Source organism: Notamacropus eugenii, chromosome 1 (genome assembly GCF_028372415.1).
Source record: "Notamacropus eugenii isolate mMacEug1 chromosome 1, mMacEug1.pri_v2, whole genome shotgun sequence".
Taxonomy (NCBI): Eukaryota; Metazoa; Chordata; class Mammalia; order Diprotodontia; family Macropodidae; genus Notamacropus; species Notamacropus eugenii.
In genome coordinates this window covers 741,892,786-741,904,916 of record NC_092872.1, presented here as the reverse complement: position 1 = coordinate 741,904,916, position 12,131 = coordinate 741,892,786, and the positions used below count along the sequence as shown (strand labels likewise).

The window sequence follows — 12,131 nt, the reverse complement described above, 5'->3', positions numbered from 1 at the left end:
AGGAAATTGGAGATTAGAAAGGCTACATGAGTTGTAATAGACATATGTGTAATAAATGTTCAATGTAGTATTTGAACTCAGGGCTCTCTAGACTCCAAGTGCTTTGCTTATTTAGTCATTTTGTCTTGGCATAGAATGAGGACCACACAACCTGCTAAGGAAAGGGGAATTTCAAAGGCATATCTCAAAGAAAAGTAATAGATAAAAATATTCTAATGCCCTGAGAACTTTGCGTTTGCAGGGATAGCTTAAACGTAAGAATATTTAAGAAAAATAGAATATATTATATAGATATCCAGAATATACTGTTGGGTTAGAAACTCCATTATCATAAAAAGAATGACAGTTCCTGTGAATACAATGGGATCTCAGAGGGAAAGGCAAGATGACAGAGTGAGTGGTAGCATTGAAGTTGAGCTTTCTTATGAACCTGAAAGTATTCAAATTGATCTTGGATCTCATGGAGGCAACTGTCATAACCAACAATTCAATCTACTCATGTCTTGCCTTCCTAAATAACTCTTGTTCCATAGTTTCCCACAAGCTAACTATTGGAGATCTACTGGGATTTCTGGAGAAAGGGTGGATCTTCTTCATTTTTTAGGGACCAGTGAAAGAAAGGGACTGTCTCATGCTATCATCATTGCCATAACTGTCATCACCACTTGCTGGTATGGTTATTTAGGCTATCTGTGATCCCTCTTACTCAAAATGTGAGTAGTTCATATCTATCTTATTGTTAATCAAGCGTGTCTTTTATGACATCTTTTATTATGTGTTATACTTTCCTGCTCAAATGGCTCGAGAGCTAGTCATGGGTTTCAGGAAGAACTGAATTCAAATTCTCTCTTTGACAAATACTGTCTTTCTAACTCACAGCTAGTTACTCAACCCTTACATGCTCTAAGAAGCTCTTTAAGAATTTAAATTCCAAAAAAATGCCAGTCTATATCGGTGGAATGTTAATGTGAATGAAATCATGGGCTTTTTCTCAATTCAATTGTTACCCTCTTACTTTAAATCTTCATGGTTCATTATCCATCATCTATCCTGCTCTCCAATTTGTGCCATCCCATTGACTTCTGAGTTTTGCTCATCTTTAATTCAGAGACAGTAGTGTTCCATAATCATAGTCATGCAACAATACACATAGAATATTGAAATTTTTTAAAGGGGCTCTCCCCAATCAGGCTCTGGCTTACTTTTGGGGATCTTGTTCATTAATCTTCTGATGTACTGCTCTCCACTCAAACTGCACACCTTGATACTCCTCAAACGCTGATTTTTATCTCCTTTACTTATGTTTTTCATAGACTTGGCCCCATGAATCTAAGGCAATATATATTTTTAACCTCTTCCTCTTAGAAGACTTAGCTCCTTTTAAGGAGTAATTCAGGTACAATCCTCTTTAAAAGATCTATCTAGATGCCTTCAGTTCTCAGAGCCCCCACTGTCCCAAAATTATTTTGTATTTATTTTGCATTTTTTTTGTCTTCACTAATCTGGACTGATATTATATCCATCAGGAAAATGTAAATTCTCCTCCTAAGGAAGAGACTTTCATTATTATACTTGTATCCTCTGCACCTAGTTCAGCACTTTGCAATATCAAATTTAACAAGTGCTGGTTGAATAGAAAAGGGATGGGATGGAATGGGATGGGATGGGACCAAATGGAGTGGGTGGGGTGAGGTGAGAAGAGAAGAGAAGAATTTCTTGAATATTGAAAAACATAAAGTACCTAAATTGACAAAACAGGAAATAGATAAGCTTAAGAATTCAATTTCAGAAAGAGAAAATCAATAGACCATAAATGACCTGTGATAGGAGATTGGAGATGTGAGCTTCAGGTCCAGAGAGATACATCATTGAATTCTATTCAGTGATAGAAAAACAAATGGGAGGGGCGAGTCAAGATGGCAGAGTAACAGCACAAACTATCTAGAGCTCTGCCCCCAAGTCCAATCAAATACCTGTAAAAAATGTCTTTAAACAAATTCTGGAGCTTCAGAAACCACAGAATGATGGAATGAAGCAAATCTCCAGCACAAGACAGCCTGGAAAGTCACCAGGAAGTGTCTATTACACCACACAGGGGGCAGGGCACAGTCCAGCATGGGCCACAAGTGCACAGAGGGGACCTGAGCAGGCCTTGGGGAGACTAAATCTCTCAGACCTGTGGTGGTTTCCAGACTTCGTGACCCCAAAATGCTGAGGATAATTTGGAAGGTCAGTGGAAAAAACCTGTGGGACCAGTGCAGGAAAGTAGAGCAATCTGGCCCCAGGCCCAGGGTGCCTGAAGGGGGAGGGGATGGAGGAACCTAAGGCAGCTACAGCTGCAGCAAGGGCAGCAGCAGCCACTGTTTCTGGAGGTCTAGGCCCACAGATGGTGAAGGGATCAAGCAGCAGACAGTATGCCTCCCACCCCCATTGGAAGCAAAGAACAGAGGACTTTCAAGCATTCTTGATGAAAAGACCAGAGCTGAATGGGAAATTTTACATTCAAACACAAGAATCAAGAGAAATATGAAATGGCAAACAGGAAGGAGAAATCATAAGGGACTTGTTAAAGTTAAACTGTTTATGTTCCTATATGGAAAGACAATATTTGTAACTCTTGAGACTTTACTAGTATTTGAGTAGTTGAAGGGGTTATGTACATATAGACAGAGGGCACAGGGTGCGTTGAATAGGAAAGGATGATATCTAAAAAAAATTAAGGGGTGAGAGAGGAATACATTGGGAGAAGAAAGGGAGAAACAGAATGGGGCAAATTATCTCTCATAAAAGAAGCAAGAAAAGTTTTTCAATGGAGGGGAAAAGGGGGGAGGTCAGAGGGGAAAAGTGAAGCTTACTCTCATCACATTTGGCTCAAGGAAAGAATAACATGCACACTCAATTTAGTATGAAAATCTATCTTACAGTACAGGAAAGTAGGGGAGAAGGGGATAAGAGGGGTGGGGGATGATAGAGGGAGAGCAAATGGGAGGAGAGAGTAATTAGAAGTAAACAGTTTTGGGGAACAATAAAGTCAAAAAGGAGAATAGAACAAATGGGGGGCAGGATAGGATGGAGGGAAATATAGTTAGTCTTTCACAACATGACTATTATGGAAGTCTTTTGCATAACTACACAAGTATAATCTATATTGAATTGCTTGCCTTCTCAGTGGGGATGGGTGGGGAGAGAGGAAGAGAACTTGGAACTCATAGTTTTAAAAACAAATGTTAGAACTTGGAACTCATAGTTTTAAAAACAAATGTTAGAAATTTTTGCATGCAACTGGAAAATAAGAAGTACAGGTAATGGTGTATAGAAATCTATTTTGCCTTACAAGAAAAGAGAGAAGAAGGGGATAAGAGAAGGGAGGGATGTGATGGAAGGGAGGGCAGATTGGGGGAAAGGGTAATCAGAATGCATGGTGTCTTGGGGTGGGGGTGGGAGAGATGGGTAGAAAATTTGGAATTCAAAACCTTGTGGAAATGAATGTTGAAAACTAGAAGTAAAAAAATAAAATTACAAAGAAGAATCATTGTTAGAAATAAAAAAAAAAACAAATAATATGACTATGTATTATAGGAAGTTGTAGGCTACCTTTTGACTTCATTAATAGAGGATGTCGCCAAGAGAGGAAATTTCCTCTTCCAATGCAGATTGCCAGTTGCTCTGCAGTTTCTACTCATTGAGCACTGCCTGGAGCACTGAAATCTTAAGTGATCAGGAGTATTTACCCTGTAGAGTCTAAAGGGATGCCTTAGAACTCATCAAAGCAAGAGTGCCACTCCTGATTCTGCCCCATGTTATAAAAAAATGTATTTTTTCAAAAGAAGGAAGGAATGAATTTTTCTCAATTCCTGCCATAAAAAGATATTTAGTCCTAATATTCAAACCATGGCATATCAGCAGAGAAAGAGGACCATATGTCAACATAGCTACAGAATAAAATAAAAATACTAAAATAAAATATTCAACATTAATAGAAAAAAGAAACTATAAATATACTGTATTCATTTCAAGAATGCAAAGATGGTTAAATATTAACAATGTATTTAGCATTCACTCAGCCAACATTTATTAGGTGGCTACTCTACGCCAAGCACTATGTCAAGGGTTGAGGATACAAAAAAAATGCAAAAACAAAACAAAAACAAAATCCAGCTCCAAATCTCAAGGAGCTCCAGCTGTTAACAAAACAGTAAAACAAAAGATCACATCAATAGATAAAGAAAAACAAAGTCTTCAACAAAACATCCCTCATTTATAAATATGCTAATCATATCTAAAAGGATAGAAATAAAAAAAACAAACTTCCCTTAATATTATCAGAAGCCGTTATCTAAATCCAGAGTTGTCCTTATTTTAATGGAGAAATAGTGGACCTTACCAATTAAGAAAAAGGATGGAGCAAAACTAACCACTAGTCCCATGATTACTTTATGTAATTCTAGAAATTATAAGTTTAGCAATAAAACAAGAAAAACAAAACAAAGGAGCAAACATTGGCAAAGAGGAGTCTTCAGTATCTGTATGGATGATATCATGATGTTCTTTCAAAACTTCAACAACAGCTACAAAAGACTAATCAAGATAATAAACAGCTTCAGCAGAGTAGCAGGACGTAAAATAAACTCACAAATCATCAGCATTTTCATATGACAACCATCAAATGAAAAGAAAGCTAGAGAAATAATACTTAAATGAACAACATAATGGACAAGTAGCTTGGCATTAACTTTACAAGACATTCATGCTACTTTTATGATTACAACTACAAAATGTTTTTTCCCCCTCATGGAGCTATATGAAAAACTCAATAATGAAAATGAATTTTATGTTCATGACTTGGACAGGATAATATATTAGATATGATGTTTCCAACCAAATTAATTTACAGATGCAGTGTTATATCCATTAAAATTTAAAAATATTATTTTAGAGAATTATAGAAAATATAAAAATACACATGGAAGAATATAGAAGTCAAGAATGATGAAAAATAAGAGGAAGAAAAATGGATAATAGAAGACTGTCTCCTTTTGTGGCTATAGATTGGAAGTAAATTCTTTTCCAGTCATGAAAGAAAGGAAATGCCAGCTAATGAATCCGTCAGTAGGTGCTCACTCATGGGACAGTATGCTAAAAAAGATAAAAGATAACTCTACTTAAAAATTTTAAAAAGGCATTTGAACACACACAAAAAAATTGAGGATGGCAAATATATTTCTATTAAATGTCTCTGATAAAAGATAAATTCCAAATATGTAGGAAGTTGATAAATCCATGGCTCTCTACTTACCACTTCTAACTCAATAATTATTTCCCATTCATTTCTCTATTTACATGCTATATGGCTTTATTAGAATCTCAGGTCTCTGAGGGCAGGTACAAACTTTCTGTTTGTATTCATATTCCTAGGGTTTAGCCTGGCATGTATAAATAAGGGCTTACTAAATGCTTGTTTCGTTTTTTTTTTTTTTACTTGATTTGTTGACTTGTATCATTTGGGGGATTGCTAGAGGAGAGGCTTTATCATTTTAATACCTAACATTATGACTTTTATGTAATGCTTATTAAATTTAAGGTTATTGAATTAAAGAAAGAATGCAACAAAATATGGGAAGAAACCAAAAGGGAAGAATAATGGGGAATTAGAAGCAAAATAAAAAGAAAAAAAATATGTTTACTATTTGCTATGTAGACAAGCATAGTAGAGAGTTTGCTAGACCATCAGTAAGAAAACCCAGGTGTAATTCTCACCTCTGATAAAAGCCTTATGACCTTGGGTGAACCACCTTACTTTTGAAATAAATCTAAAATGAGAATGATGACACTTACTTACCCTCACAAGGTTATTCTCAGACTCAAATGAGGTAGTCATTTAGTCCATCCACAAGTAAATATTAAGCACTATGTGCTATGTTGTCTTAGAGACATAAAAAAGAGCCCTTGCTCTAAAGGAATACAGGAGACACCATGCTAACAACTATATACAAAGAAGCTATGTACAGTAGAAGTTGGAGTTAACCTCAGAGGGAAGTCAATAGAATTAAGAATAATCAGGAAAGCCTTCTTGTTTGAAGGAAGGATTTTAATTGGAACTTGAAGGAAGCCAGGAAAGCCAAGAGGCAGAAGTAAGAAAGAAGAGGATTCCTGAAATGGACAGTACCCAATGGAAATGCCCAGAGGCAGAAGAAAGAGTGTCTGGTGTAAGGAATATCAAGAATATCAATGTCACAAGATCACTGAATAAGAGGTAAGATAAATAAAATCATATTGACAAGAATGTGAGTGGTAGATGTCACTCAACAGAGATACTCACTGCCCTTCCTCCCATGACTCCTACACTTAACTAACTAAAAACAAAAGCAAAAAGAAATCCTGAAGGCTAATATGATGCTTTCATCTCATTAAGATAAAAAATAGAGAATAATTAGATGAACTCTGAGGTCCCTTATAGTTCTAAATCTGTCAGCCTTTGATCCAGGACTTGGGATCAAATTTCAACTCCAATGCTTTTACTATCTGAGTTACTTTGGGTGAGACACTTAACCTCTATGGCTATCATTTCTTTCATCTGTGAAATGTATGAAAATTCTCTGTCACCTTGGAATCACTATCGAAAGGTCTGTCATTATTGGTATCAAGTAGTGGCAAAACATGGGAAACACAACTGGACATTGATACTGCTTCCATGTTAATGTTAATGGACTCACTGTCAATTTCTCTCATCAACTGGTCAATATCTGGTGGGAGGATTATGTGTACTCTCAGGCAAAACCACTTTTTATGACATTGTACTTGATTGTTTATAGGACTGATGTTTTTGCTTATTTAATTTTATGATGTGTTTTATCTGAGATTTTGCTGTTTTGTTTTCAATTTATTTTGTTGTTGATTTTGCTTTCCTTTGTTTGGAACAACAAGATCATAGAATTCTTTGATTGAATCATCATGGGAACAAGAGTAAGGGAGATGGAGCAAGGGGAAGAAGATTCACTTGACCAATGCTAATCATAACCTGACTATGACTTTCATTCATTCATGTAAGCATGGATTAGACATATACTACACTCAAGGTGGTGTGTTCATTTCATAGGATGCAAGGACTATAGAATGGTATGATTAAAGATCTACAGCTGGAAAAGACCTCTGAGGTCATCTAGTCTAATTTTCTCATTTAACAAATTAGTAAAGGTTCAAGCATGATACCTGACTTTCCTAATGTCATATGGTTAGTTTTAAGCTATTTGAACTTCAGTCTTCTGATTTTCTAAATGTTCGTGTCCAAAGAAGTTAAAACAAAATTAATCCATTAAAATGTACAGTGGAGTAAGGAAGGAACCCTCTGAAGGTTTCCCAAATCCCCCATCCAAGCAACTAGAAAACTGCCTCAGAATTGGTGGTCTAGGAACAAGGAAGCAGTTGGTAGGAAAAGTGTTTTTCACTGGAATAGGAGGGGACCAGGGTCTAAGAGAAGCAACAGCACCTGTAGCAGTCAGACTCACAGCAGGGACCCTGCAGAGACTCCAATTCTCGGCCATTCCACCAGTGATGTCCTGTCCTCCTGCACATCAGCAGCCCTCTAGGTTAGTGAACAGTCTGTGTAGTTGACATGGCCCCACCCCCAGGACAAGTGAAAGAAACCTTGACCTCATTGCTTACCAATAATGAAGTTCCACCCCTGAAGCTGGCCAACAGTGAGACCCCACCCCTGGGTCCTACTAGCAAAGACACCCTGCTTCCATAGAAATCCAGCAACTTGGTCCCACCCCTAGAGCAGAAACAATCAATAATTTCATTAATGAAATGACAACAGTGAGGCAATATACCAAAATTTATGGTATGCAGCCAAAATGGTACTGAGGGAAAAAAGTATATCTCTAATTTTTTGCATCAATAAAATAGAGAAAAAGCAGATTAATTATTTGGGCATGAAACTAACAAAAGAACTAGAATGTGACTGATGGGATGATAAAAAAAATAAGAGGTGAGAAAGAAAATTGCACTGGAAGAAGGAGGGAGGGCCTGAATGGGGTAAAATATCCCACATAAAAGAGACATGAAAGGGATATTATAACATAGGGAATGATGGGTGGTTGTGGTGGGTGAACTTAAACCTTACTGTCATCAAAACTGGCTCAAAGAGAGAATGATATACATACTCAGTTTAATGTAGAAATCTAACTTACCTTATAAGGAAGTGAAAAGGGATGGGGATCATAGAAGAGCAAGGGGCACTGATAAAATGGAGGCTATATTGGGGAAGGCTGTGATGAAAAGTAAAACACTTGTGAGGAAGGAAAGGGGAGGTATAAGAGAGGGGGTGATAAACAAGCAAAAAATAGCATGGAGAAAAATACAATTTGTTATCATAGCTATAAATATGAATGGGATAAACTTACCCATAAAACAAAAGCAGACATCAGAATGAATTAAAAACCAGCATCTTACAATATGTTGTTTATAAGAAACACATTTGAAGAAGAGATTCACACAGGGTAAAGAGGCCAGGACAGAATCTATTAGGCTTTAGCTGAAGCAAACAAAACAAGAATAACAATCATAATCTCAGACAAAACAAATACAAAAATAGATCTAATTAAAAGAGATAAAGAAAGAAGCTATATCTTGTTGAAAGGTACAATAGATAATGAAGTCATATCAATATTAAACATATATGCCTCAAATGATATGGCAGCTACATTTTTGAAAAAAGTTGAATGAGTTAAAGAAAAAAAAAAAAACAAGAAAATCATACTAGTGGGGGACCTCAACTTTCCCTTCTCAGAACTAGATAAATCTAAACAAAAAACTTAGAAAGAAGTCATGGAGGTGAATAAAACTCTATAAAAATTAGATGTGATGGATCTCTGGAGAAAAGTGAATAGAAATAGGAAGGAATATAACTTTGAATAAGCCTGAAAAAATATGGCACCCATCTCTATTAAGAACACTGGAAGCATAGAAATAAGTGGAGTTTACCTTACAATGATAAGTAATATTTATATAAAACCATCAGCAAGCATTATTTGTAATGGGGATAAGCTAGAATCCTTCCCAATACAATCAGGGGTGAAGCAAAGATGGCCATTATCACCTCTATTATTTAATATTGTAATAGAAATATTACCTATGGCAATAGAAAAGAGAAAGGAATTAGAATAGGCAATGAGGAAACAAAACTATCAATCTTTGCAGCTAATAGGATATTATACTTAGAAAATCCTATGTAATCTCCTAAAAAAACTTCTTGAAATTATTAATAACTTTAGCAAAGTTATAGGATACAAAAATCCCACATAAATAATCAGTATTTCTGTATATTACCAACAAAGCCCAGCAGCCAGAGTTAGAAAGAGAAATTCCATTAAAAATTAGACAATATAAAATATTTGGCAGTCTATTCACCAAGTAGGCAAACCCAGGAACTATATGAATACAATTATAAAACACTTTTCACAAAAATAAAGTCAGATCGAATCAATTGGAAAAAAATGAAATGCTCATGGGTAGGCCAAGCTAACATTAAAAAATGGAAATTTTTATCTAAATCATTGTATTCATTCAATGTCATAACCATCAAACTATCAAAAATCATTTCATAGACCTAGATAAAATAATAATCGAATTCTTCTGGAAGACCAAAAGCTCAAGGATATCAAAAGAATCCATTTTAAAAATGCAAAAGAAGGTGATCTAGCCATACCAAATCTCAAACCATATTATGAAGCAGTAATTATTGAAGCAACCTTGTACTGGCAAAGAAATAGAGTGAGGGAACAGTGGAATAGACTAGATACAGTTACATTACAGTAAATGACCATAGTAATGTGGTATATAATAAAATAAAGATCAAAGATTTTGGAACAAAAACTCATTATTTGACAAAAACTACTGGGAAAATTGAAAAACAGTATGGCAGAAACACCAAATACCAAGATAAGCAAATTGAGAGAGCATGGAATAGTTTATCTGTAAGATTTATGGATAAGGGAAGAATTCAGGACCAAAGAAGATACAGAGAGCTTTACAAAATGTAAGTAGACAATTCTGACTACATTAAATTAAATGAACTTGGGACAAACACAATCAACAAAATTATAAAGAAAGCAGAAAACTGGAAAAAATTGCAGCAAGTATCTGATAAAGAACTAATTTCTCAAGTATATAGAGAATTGGGTGAAGTTTAGAAAAAGTACAGGTCATTCTCCAATGGATAAATGGTCAACAGTGGTGAACAGGCAGTTTTCAGACAAAGAAATCAAAACCATCTATAGTCATATATAAAAATATTCCAAATCACTATTGATCAGAGAAATGCAAACTGAAACAACTTTGAAATCATCTCACACCTATGAGAGTGGCTAATACAACAAAAAATGAAAATGTTGGGTGTTGGATGGGGAGGTGGGAAAATTGGGACACTAATATTCAGTTTCTGACGTTGTGAACTGATCCAACCATTCTGTAGAGAAATTTGGAACTATTCCCAAAAGGTCATAAAATCATTTGATCCAACAATACTACTATTAGGTCTATATCCCAAAAACAACCAAAAAAGGGAAAGATACCTATATTTATAGGCGTACCTATAGAGATACCTCTATAGGTATACCTCTATTTACAGCAGCTCTTTTTGTGGTGGCTAAGAATTGAAAACCAAAGGGATGTCCATCATTTGGGAAACAGCTAAAGAAGCTATGGTATATGAGTGTAATGGAATATTATTGTGCTATAAGAAATAGCAAGCAGGATTGTTTCAGGAAAACTGAAAAGACTTGCATGAACTGATGCATTAAACAGAACCAGGAGAATGGTGTACACAGTAACAGCAATATTTTTCGATGAAGAATTGTGAATGACTCAACTGTTCTCAGTAATACAATGGTTCAAGATAATCCCAAAGGACTAATGATGAAGCATATCTTCCTGCAGAGAAAGAACTGCTATTCCTTTAATAAAGACTAAAACATGCTATTTTCACTTCCTTTCATTCTTTTTTATACAAGTGTTCTTGTACAAAATGCCTAATATGGAAATGTTTTATATAATTGCACATGTATAACATGTCTGATTGCTTTTCACCTCAGGGGAGAGAGAGGGGTAGAATTTGGAACTCAAAACTTTAAATGAAAATGTTAAAAATTTTAAGTTAAATAAAGATTAAAATTAAATAAAAAATAAATAAATTAGGTGAGAATGTAAAAATGTGCCTATCAGATCTATAGATAAGGGAAGACTTTATGTCAAACATGAGACAGAAGTGATTATGTGAAGCAAAATAGATTATTTTGTTTAGATAAGATTAAAAAGCTTTTGTACAAACAAAAAATTCAAAACAAAGGAAAAGAAAAGGAAATGACTTAGAATATAAATACCCTGAGAACAGGTGTTATTTCCATTTTGGTTTTGTATCCCTATAGTCTACCAGAGTGCTGAACATAGTAGAGGCTGAATGCATGCTTGTGGATAAATTTATTGATTGCTCAAGTATGAATTATACTAGATGACTCAAATTTTGAAATTTCCTGATTCTTGTCTAGTGCTTATCACAGTGCCTGCCACATACTAGATACTTAATAAGAATTTATTAACTGACTGACTGACTTTGCTCAAAAAGTAGGAGATGTAGCAAATAAGAAAACATTGTCACTGCCCTTGTGGAACTCATTATTTGGTAAGTAGACCTCTAGTTAAACAAGTTTCTGCTGTACTGTCTCCATCAATGTTGCACATAGGTTTTAGTGCTATCCTAGTCGTGATCCTCTTCATTATCACTCCCATGCATTTAGTGCCATCAGGTTTGCAAACCATTTTATCCCATTTGGGCCATCAGATAGCCCTAAGAGGCAAGTAGAACCACTTCTGCTACTACTGTCAGACTTGGCACAGTGAAGCAATTCCCAGCCTGGAGCCAGGAAAACGTGACTTAAAATCTTATCCTAGATGTTAATAAGCTGTTTGACCCTAGACAAGTCATTTAATCTATATCTCTCTTAGCTTAATTATGTCTAAAATGAAGATAATAGAATTAATTTCCAGGATTATTGTGAAAATAAAAGGAGTTTTTATTTGGTAAAGTTTTGTACAAGCCTTGAAGTGTTATAAAATTGATAGTTACATTTATTATT

The 12,131-nt window shown here is 35.2% G+C and overlaps 1 protein-coding gene across 2 annotated transcripts in view; it reads right to left on the bottom strand.

The window, feature by feature from the left end:
• ADAMDEC1 (ADAM like decysin 1) overlaps positions 1-1,093 on the bottom strand; it is a 35,960-nt gene extending 34,867 nt beyond the window's left edge. Inside the window, exon 1 of one of the 2 annotated variants that reach the window (XM_072636302.1) lies at positions 1,016-1,093. The gene's annotated coding sequence lies outside the window, so the exon portion shown is untranslated. The remainder of the gene's footprint in view (positions 1-1,015) is intronic. The other variant, XM_072636381.1, reaches the window with a different exon arrangement.
• Between the last annotated feature and the right edge of the window lie 11,038 nt (positions 1,094-12,131).